Raw genomic sequence first — 10,563 nt, forward strand, 5'->3', positions numbered from 1 at the left:
TTTTACTGCAAAGCCCTAATCACTTTCTAACTGTCTTCCGACTCTTAATTATCTCCTTCAGGTGGTTTACATTTGAGCGTTTTATGAATTTCTTCAAATCCTCCGGCTTTGGTGTAATGACTTTTTGCTGCATCATAGCGCTCTAGTGGGAGATCACCTCCATTATGTAACAGCAGGCCCTTCCCTTCATCTGACATCTGCTTTAGTTTACAGTGGGGGGTTGTGACCTGCTGGTTACAACATCACACAGAGCAAATGTAGGATTTAGTTGCTGACTGAAAGCTGACCAAAACATGTAATTGATACAACATCTATCATTTTTCGTCTTTCTGATCCCTTCCAATAATCAACACGCATCCAGGCACATAAATGCAAACTTTGTGTCTTTGGTTACAGATAAAAACAAGGCAACAACATGAATGTAGCTGTTATGTTAGCTAATTCTGTGGAGCATCTTTGTCTTTAACACAAGGGACAGTTCCTTATAATAACATATATAATATTATTATTAATAATTCTGTCTGAAAAAGCACAGCAGCTGCCACATGATCTCTTTTTTCATAAAAGGTTCTGAATTTGATTGTTACAACTTTTCTTGCACGGGCTAACCAGTAAAGCAGACAAAAAAATATCAAGTTCCAACAAATCCTGACTTTATTAATTAATTATAATGTAACCAAGACTCTAAACTATGCTGTAGAACTGCTGCTGTTACATGCATTCACAGTGCATCCGCTAACTTTACTGACAAGCTAATGTTATGGTGAGGCAGTGCATTTTGAGTGAGCTAACAGTCTGACTTTGCTAATTCTATGGAACATCTTTGTGTGAAACTCCTTATAGCGATATATATTATTATTATTATTAAAGTTTTGCCTGAAAAAGCACAGCAGCTATCACATTATCTATTTTTCTCAGTAGCTTCTCAATTTGATTGTTACAAGTTTTCCTGCTAGCGCTAACGAGTAAGGCAGACTTGTCAAGTGAAAAAAGTTCCAACAAATCCTGACTCTATGCATTAATTATAACGCAACCAGCGTAACCTAACTCTAAACTATGCTGTAGAACTGCTGCTGTTACATCCATTTACGGTACCTCTGCTAACTTGAGTGACAAGCTAACGTCACGGTAGTGCAGTTGCATTTCGAATCCGCTAACAGCCTCACTCGCTAATTCTGCAGAGCGTCTTTGATTTTGCCTTTTACTGACAGGGTCATCAATAATTCTGTCTGAGAAAACACAGCAGCTGCCACAGAATCTGCCTTTTCTCTTTAAAAAGCTTCGTAAGGACCAGAGGGTTGTCTGTCCTGATTGCAGAGTGTACACGTTATAGAAAGAGGACCAGGTGGTGTAATCACAGATCACTGAACCGTACGATACTCTACTTCTCTCACTGTTGACTTTGAAATCCAAGACATTGGTTTTCAACTCGAGCTTTCATGACAACAAAGAATATACAAATGCACAGCCACATTTACAAGCCTTCAGATTTATAGTGTAAATATATTATCATTTGGCCTGCTTTTCGCTGGTGAAGTGGTGATAATTACACAAGCTAGTGAAGTGATATCCTGATTAATTGTCCTCCTGTGCCTCACACACTCACAGCCACCATACAAGAAAAGAAACGAGCTAATAATAACACCTCGCTTTTACACTTAAACTCCAACAACTTAGCTAAAGAGCATTGCATTTGTTACATCAATTCCCCTGAACTTTCCTTCAGCACAGGCAGGAATGTGCTCAGGACAGATGTATGAGCAGGCCTGTATAACTTCTAATAAACAGGTATTCCTAAATGAAGTATTAGGTTTATTTTAGTCTAATACCTTTGCATAAAGTGAAAATCCACCTTAAAACAGAACTCTCATATTTTATTCCTATGGTCTTGGACAGTTCGCAGCAGATTTGTGAAAGCGAGCCAGAGCCAGATTGCAGAAGAGCCAACATTTTGCCATTAAGATACAGTTTTTGGAGCTGCTCCATTGACAGTGACTGATAGTCAACAGAGGGATAGTAGGGTGATTTTCTGGTGATGTGGATTTGTGTTGCAGAAGAAAAAAAGCTCACTTGAGTGTAAGAACGCTGGTAAGTGTTTTTTTATCCGTTGCCAGAGTGCCATTCATTGTCAGTGGAGGATGTCCAGGTTTTGTCTCTGATATTATTACTTATTATCATCCAATGTAGAAGTATTAATGCCTATACAGAGCCTGCCAGGATCGCTGGAATAACATTTGGTCTCACAGCCTATTTTATTCATTAGAGAATCAATTATAATGATAAACACCACATGATAGACTTGACATCAAATAAAAAATGGAGTGGGACCAGCTTCTTTTTCATTTTGAGTGTGACAGCTTTGTTGCAATGTCCAACAGGGCTGTCTCTTCTTCAGAAAGTTGTGTAAAAACTAATTAAAAATAACATGCATTTATTCACATTAATCTGAACACCAGCCATGTAGCCTAATAGTAAACTGTGTTGTAAAATTGACGATTTGCAGTGCTGTCACTGGCTCACTTGAGTAACAATTTTAGCTAACGTTACGATAAGGCAGTTGAATTTCACGTTAGCTAATGGCCTTATCTTTTACTCACGATTTTATGTCTACTGTATAGCATCGAACCCAAAATGCTTCCATGCATCATTTTTCAGATGGTTAAGTGTCATTATACTTTTAGCACAGCATGCTCATTGCTAGTTTTTGATAGGACAATAGGGCGTGCAGTGTATCAGATGGACGGTGGCCCCCTGCTGGAAAATTTGAAATTTGAGCAGATAATTAAAGATGCAATTGTTTTTTGTTTTTCCGACATTCAAATGGTAGCTTGAATTATGAGTAAGAAGTGATTGCAACCTGGGGCAAATAAAATGTAGAATGTTTTCAAGAATCACTGCATAATATATTTATCATATTTTTCCATTTTGTGACTCAGATACTCAGGTAAAACTATCCAGCATCATTAGCGTGATACGTTCTGGATTGGGTGTGGTGGCTGATACAAAGCAGGTGTTTTCTGTAGACGTCGCCTGTGTGTGGTTTAGTTTTACCATTCAACATGTGGTTGACACCTTGTAGCATGGATTTAATTCATATTTGACACCTCTGTCATACTGTTAGATAATGGCAGTCGGCTTGAGAGCCCTTTGAGCTGTTAATCAAATCGGCATGAGAACCAGTCAGCAACACACACACACTCCCAAAACAGACGGGTCTGCGGGGACCACTTAAGTGAGATCTGTATCTTTCCTTTTAGCTTCAACCATGCAGCAGCGGTTCCCATGGCTTTGATAATGTAGTTGAAGCGTGGTGCAAAACGGAGCGACCGTTGCTTTTCACAAACGCTCGGTGTAACTGAAGCTGCTGCAGCTCACAGAAAACTGTAAATCCACAACAACCAGATCGACCAAGACTCCCCCTGTCATCAGCGTTTATCACACAGAGATTTACAGGCTGTCTTACTTCGCTTACGCACAATATTTCACTCACGCACTTATAATAAATTCGCTGGAGCAGTCTTGTCAGATGTAACTTGTATCACTCAGCATTAATCCCTCTGACTGTAACATCAAGCAGACTTGGAAGACGATGACCTTTACGGTAATAAAGACAGCATCTCTACATCTGTGCTATATTAACCAGCTAGAGCATGTGGGTTAGAGCAATACAAAAACCTGAGCCACCCTGGTGAAACTGCTTCTTTTTTTTCTTTTTTTTTTAACACAGCCATCCACCCTCCCATGTTCCCCGGAGCACCAGGGGTCATTTCCCACCCTGCCGATCAGCTCTAAACAACTCAAAGGAAAAGCGTAATTTACCCCGCCATTCCTGGAACGCAATTACAGCTCAGAGGCAAAAACAGTAAGTAAGAGGCCAAAGCCACTCCTGTCACCAGTTTGTGCGCTCGCAGCACTGTGAGGCGCTGCTTTGAGAGGGCGATCATGTACATCAGGGTTTACAGAGGAGAGAGAGAGACGGATACGAGCTCTGATCACTGACACCATCAGTTACATTTTCCTCAGGGAGGTGGCAGTGTTGGTCAGACTACACACACTGTAGTACAAACACACATGCTCAGGCTCACAGCAAATATCTTCAAAATGAGACAAGAAAGTGTGTGTGTGTGTGTGTGTGTGTGTGTGTAAGAATGAAAAAAAGGGAGAGTGATGGAATTAAAGGGTGTGTGTGTGTATGTGGAGGAGATAGATGGATGCAAAGCTGCAACAGCTGCTGTGTGTTAAGGGGAGTTTAAATCAGTGCTGTAGTCCGTACCCTCCCTCCCTCTTTGATATGCCCAGGTACACACACACACACACACACAGAGCTCCAATTCAGCCATATTAAGATAACCTTCGACCCCTCTCCAGTGTCTAATCTCTCTTTATCAGTGTGTACAGAGCCACAGTGAGAAAGTCTCACTGGCTTCCCTCAGCAGCAGCAGCAGCAGGTTGGCGGCTGGCACGGAACAAGTGCACTAACCTGCCCGAGACATCACCCTCACATGTCGTGCTTTTACGAGGAGGCGGACGAACATCAAAGAACACGCCCAGCGGTAAATCCATCACACGGTGATGGGCCGCGTCGTTGGGCTCGGTACGAGGGAGGATTTCTGACTTATGTTGGCCTCTCTCTGGTATTCCTCGCACCACATCACATGCCCCGCAGTATATTACGCACACCTGTCACTCTGGCTGGTGTTACTGAAGAGCACGTCGCGAGTGTCAACACAACTCATCCCCCGAAAGACAGATGAATGACATGATGCTCACGGGGTCGCCTATAAATGCCAAGTGTTGACAGACAAACTGTTTGGCGAGGCTCTTGAGAATAAACACAGCCGTGCACAGAAAACGTCCACTAATAACCTCGACAGGGATGCAACACACATGACATGTCAATCATCATCATCATTGTCAGTGGACTTACCTGATCTGAACTTGCTTCGTATCAGTATGGAGTGTTCAGAGCCCAGAAGAGTCATAATGCTTACAGTACAGTTCCAGTGTTCACAAGTTGCAAAATAATGTCACGCACACTTCGACCCCCCGCCGGCCGCCTCTGGACCCCAAACTGAGATGAGATGGAGCTGACCCAGCCTGCCTCATCAACAGCTCTACAAGACAGCTAGTGTAAGAAAAAAAAAAAAAACTAAAAAGAAAAAACTAAACACACACACACTTGGCTTTCTTGTATCTCTCTCAGCCAGTGTGTGTACTCTAGCAGCAGCCTTCTAGCTTTCTATGCTGCTCTCTCTTCTCTGCTGTCTCCCCCAGGGGCTGGTGTGGGAGTGTGTGTGAAGTCTGCGGGCCGCCGAGGCTTTGGTCCCATCTAGCTGAGAGCTCTGAGCAGGGCCAGGGACAAGCACAGAGAGATATGCCCTGCTCGGGGAGGGGCTACCCGGGCCAGGGTTTCCTCTAAGCCCCGCCTGCCAGAGCCGGAGGCTGGACAGGGTTTGGCTGCTCACTTCTTCCTCCCTTGCCACCAGTGTAAATATATCTGCCTATCAGCCCTGCCGACTGTCATTAGAGAAGAGGGAGGCAGAGTTAGATTGAGATAGAGATGCAGGGACAGATAGTGGAGCAGCAGTACAGCCAGGAGGGAGAGAGCGGGAAAAGCAGGGACAATCAACAAGTTTCGCTCACTTTGTTGACAAGATTGATGAATGATCTATCAGTGTACATCTGACTGCTATACATGCCAAACATTTTATCGTTTCTGACTTGAATCCATTTCTACAAGCAGATTGGATGTACAGTTCATGGTCATAACTCTAGAAGACAGTACAGCTGGGTATAAAATAATACATTTTGACCACTAAGTAGAATGTGTATGTAGTATTTAGTATCACAAATGTTTCCAGTTATTATATTTCCTGACATAAATCAGGAAAACTTTCCAACTTAAGTCTTGAGTTCGTAATTTAATGGCACTCTATATTTCAAATATGTCTTATATTAAAAATGGCTCAAATTATTACACATACTGTGAAAGTCGCCCCATGTCTATAAAACTTCCCCTCAGCTTCTACAGTTTTGACTCATTGTTTTAGTTTCACCTGTTGACCCTTTAATGTTTTTGTTTATTCTCATACTTTTATCTACACAGTATCCAGAGCGGATATTTTAAAGAAGTTTTTCTCAGTAGTTGGTGGAGACCAAAACAGAGCTCAAAGGAGAGTGAATGCTAGACAAACATTCATTGGGTGAGACCCATACAAAGATCTCACACAGTCAATCATTTGGATGAACTGGCCCTTTATGTAACAATGCCAAATGACTGCCAGTGTCTACTGAATGTGTAAACAGGCAAATTTACAAGGTTTTACAACTTGATAACTTCTTCAAATTTAATATAGCATTAAAGTGTAATTAAAAACCTTTGCATTATTATAGTGTATTAAAGGGAATGTGTACAGCTGAGTACAAAGTGTGCTTGTATGTGTTGAATCAGTAGATATATAATTACTGGAGGGCTAAGTATCAAACCAATGTTAATTAAGAGAATAACAGCATAAATGAATGATTCTGTTCATATTGATAGATATTTGTCTTATACATGACTGGTGAACAGTAAAAACCTCACTCTGAGTAAACCTCGGTCATGCTCTGTTCATCGATGGACAGTATGGTAAGTGATCAGTTGAGTCCAGTCAATCACCCAGCAACTGAGAAGCAGGAGGTTTATCTTATCAGCAGCATGATAGCAGATTCTCCAGCCTGTATTCAACAAGGCATCCCTTCCTCCAGCTCCCACATACCAGTCGGACATCTGTCAGAGTTGAACTACGCTCTCTCTCTCACTCTCTCTCTGTCTCTCTGCTCGCACTCTTCTGTTACCGTAGCACGTCGCAGAGCCTCCTAACCGTCCGTCAACACAGGACGTCAGCTGGACCGTGCCAAGGCTTTCTCTGTGGTTGTTTACTTCGAGGCTTTATTTGAGCGGAATATGGAATGTGAATGTAAACTAGACACAACATAAACACCCCCAAAAAACATGAGGATGAATCCAGAAATCCCACTGAGTGAGCTGTCATGGGAATGTCATGTATGTGTCTTGTTTTTGTTGCACAGCAGGTGTCACAGTCGGTGATGGCTGTTGTTCCAGAGGGGGCTACTGTCTCCGTTAAAACCAGATTAAAGGGTTCAATGGTTACAGCTGAGAATGTGGACAGGCTAAATGGTGAAATACAGTATGTGTCCGTCTGGCTTCCTGTCCTTGAACTGTATAATGCCAAGGCAATTAAAGAAAGTAAGAGTATCTCAAATTAGAATCAGATCATTTTAACTTTTCTAAGATATTTGAATCTATTTTTCTTAAGAGCTTTTTTCCTTTGCAACCTTTTTTTTCAAAAATTGGAAACCAAAACAGAGAATGAATGTTAAACTTTCACCAAACACCCTTGAATGTTAATGTTTTCCCCAAGTGGCCAAAATGTAGTTTTGAAGGATAAGGCTATTTTCTATATTTCTGTGTTTAATAAATACATGCAGAGCCAAAACCAACAATGATCTCATCCTACTCACAAATATTGAGTGTATATCAAAACTCTGATATATCTTATTCCACTGTGCTGTAGAGTCACTGTCGTCCAAAAACTATTAAATAAATGTACTGTTGCGTGCTCTTTGCCACAAAAATTAGTTACTTAGGAACAGTTCCAAAGACTAACAACAGCAATCATATTTGCAGTCTCTGAGGAGTAGTTTTGTGTAAGGCAGACGCCTCTGTGCATGAGGCAAAGTGGTTTCTGTTTACAGTGTTTTGCTACCCTGTTGTGCTGTATATCACAAACTCTTGACTTTGCAATACACTGTACATTTCTCAAAGAACGTTTTCAAAGTCAAGAGGTTTTGGATCCTCCATGTGTCATTCAACTACTTCACAGTCAATGAGCGGGAAAGAGAGAGCACTGTTTGCAGGGCTTGTCATTGCTGGTATCTGGTGGTAGCTAGTTAGTACATCCACTAAGGCAAGACGAGAAGTTTTGGATACAAGTCGTTTTTCAAAGAGATTAAAGGATGATGGCAATGAGGGACAAGCGAGGATGGAGAAGATGAAGAAGAGTTCCCTTCTTAAAGTTTGGGGTGGCTGTAGCTCAGGAGGTAGAGTGGTCGTCCACCAATTGGGAGATCAGCGGTCCAGTCCACATGTTGGTATGTCGTTGAGCAAGATCCTGACATTCTGCGTAGTAGGCTTAGGGTGTGACATGTAGTGCAAAAGCGCTTAGAGTGTTCAAGAAGACTATAAGTGCTATATAAATACAGTCCATTTACCATTTGTTGCTCATCTACAAGCAAACCAATGAAAAAGAGGCTCTTTAGCTAGCTAGCCTAGCTCAGTGCCCCTCAAATGTTTTCGACACAAGGCACACCTTTACATATGAAGACTGTTTTGCAACCCGTAGGATGGAATCGTGCACTTAAGGTTTACTTCAGTATAATCTCATATACATTAGCGTGTTGAAAATAATTATGTACAAAATAAAGCAATAAATAACGTGTCCATGATCTAAATTTGACTTCACAAAATGAGAGATTAAGTTAGATTTAGTTTGGCATGTGCTGACTTGTTATGTACATTGGGATCTATTGAATGACTAATGTAAAAAGGGTCGGTGTTATAAGCAAATGCTTCAGCCTGCACATTTTCAGTCAGAAACTGCTTTATTTATTTATTTATACTATTATTTTTCCCTTTTGGCTTGTCACTATTTCTAATGGAGATGAAGTACAAGGAACAAGGGTATGTGATTATTTACTTTATTTATATACAGTATGTGTATTTGAGTTTAATGACCACAATATACTTAACTAATCTAAACTGCTTGCATCTTTTTTTATGAGCAGGACATGAGAGAAGAGGAGGAATGGGAAGAGGAGACAGATAGATAAGCTAACAAAAGAGCAGCTGAGGGGGTGAAGAAGAGGAGAGTCTCAGATAGACACATACAGTGATGAAAGAGAGTCACTTTTCATATGTGCATTCGTATGAAAAGTGCTATACAAATGTAGTCTGATTGATTGATATGACTGTTACAGCTCTATGTTGTGAGAGCCATCCTAACCTTTTGGTAGAGTACAGTGTCTCACACCTTATATTCATTTCACTGTGAAATAACTGGTGCAATGAATGGGTGAAAATGTAAAGGTTTCTGTGCTGGGCTGAGGATGCTAACAACATCTCTGGAGAACAGGATTCATTTCCTGGCTCTCTGTATGCATGGCAAAATATCAATGAAGCTCCTCATTATCACATGTAAAGAAGCACACAAGTCTAATGAATTCACCTCATCTATGTTTAACAACTTTTTCTTGAATTTTAATCTTCTTACTGGTTTAAATTAAACAACTTTCTTGGATTTTCTTCGCAGTGCAATCTCTCCTCAGGTCCTACTTCCCTCCGTTTGGTCTCCAGTCTCCTTCTTCTTCCTCCCTTTTTACTTTTTCCATCTTGGTTTGAGCCTTGAGCCAGACTTTGTTCTCAAAGTTATTATTTCCTCTAACGTCCGACCCTTTATCTTTTCAGTTTGCTAAATAAAAACCAAAGGAGAAGTGTGTGATTCCCGCAGGCCACATTTTATGAAAAGGTGCCGCGACACAGCACTAATCAGTCATAGAGAGCTTTGTCCAGCAACAGCTCACTGCACCTATCCATTTTAATCTCTCCACACCATAAACACTGCTCAGCTTTTGTTGCCGAGGAGCCTCTACACACACACACACACACACACACATACACACACACGCACCAGAGAGATGCACACACCAAAACGCAATAATTTAATGTAATAAATGACACGCCCTTTCTGTTTGCTGTTAGCCTGTGAGCTGACGTGTGCTGGAGCGAGCTCCCAAAAACCCATACAATGCTCAAGTCAAATATTTACATAGAAGCTTCTTGGGCTGCAAATCTACGGCTGACGTTCGCTGGTACATTTGTCTTGTCTTGTGCGCGCCGTGAACGAAAAAACATTCGCACAGATACACTCACACATGTGCAAATTACACATGTAGGCACACAGGTGCACATGCACACGTTTGCAAAAAAAAAAACAGCGGTGCACAGGCGTCTTAATTAGCAGGTGAAAGTGCTTAAAGGGAAAGTCTGTCAGAGGGTTTGACAGTGTACACACAGCGTCTCAGAGAGATTCCTGAAGAGGTCACCCAGCCCTGGCTTAATCCTCCCCTTTTAATTGGGCCCTCTGTCAATGGACGTGACAAGTCTCATCTGAACTGTCTGGAGCCTTACATGTGTGTGTATATGTGTGTGTGTGTGTGTGTGTGTGTGTGTGTGTGTGTGTGTGTGTGTGTGTGTGTGTGTGTGTGTGCGTGATAAAAAGACAGAACTTGATGCTCATATACCAGTTAGACAGTTCTGAGTGCAGTCTGTACATTATATACAATAAGCATGTAGCAGGGTGTCATGGTACAGGCCTTTTCACTGCGTTGTATGATGCATATTTTAAAACAATGCTTGTCTATTGCAATAAGTCATACAGCTTTGCATAGACTGTGTTAAAAAACACATATTTCATAATACAACAGCTCAGCACAACTTGTTTA

Source organism: Scomber japonicus, chromosome 20, assembly GCF_027409825.1.
Source record: "Scomber japonicus isolate fScoJap1 chromosome 20, fScoJap1.pri, whole genome shotgun sequence".
Taxonomy (NCBI): domain Eukaryota; kingdom Metazoa; phylum Chordata; class Actinopteri; order Scombriformes; family Scombridae; genus Scomber; species Scomber japonicus.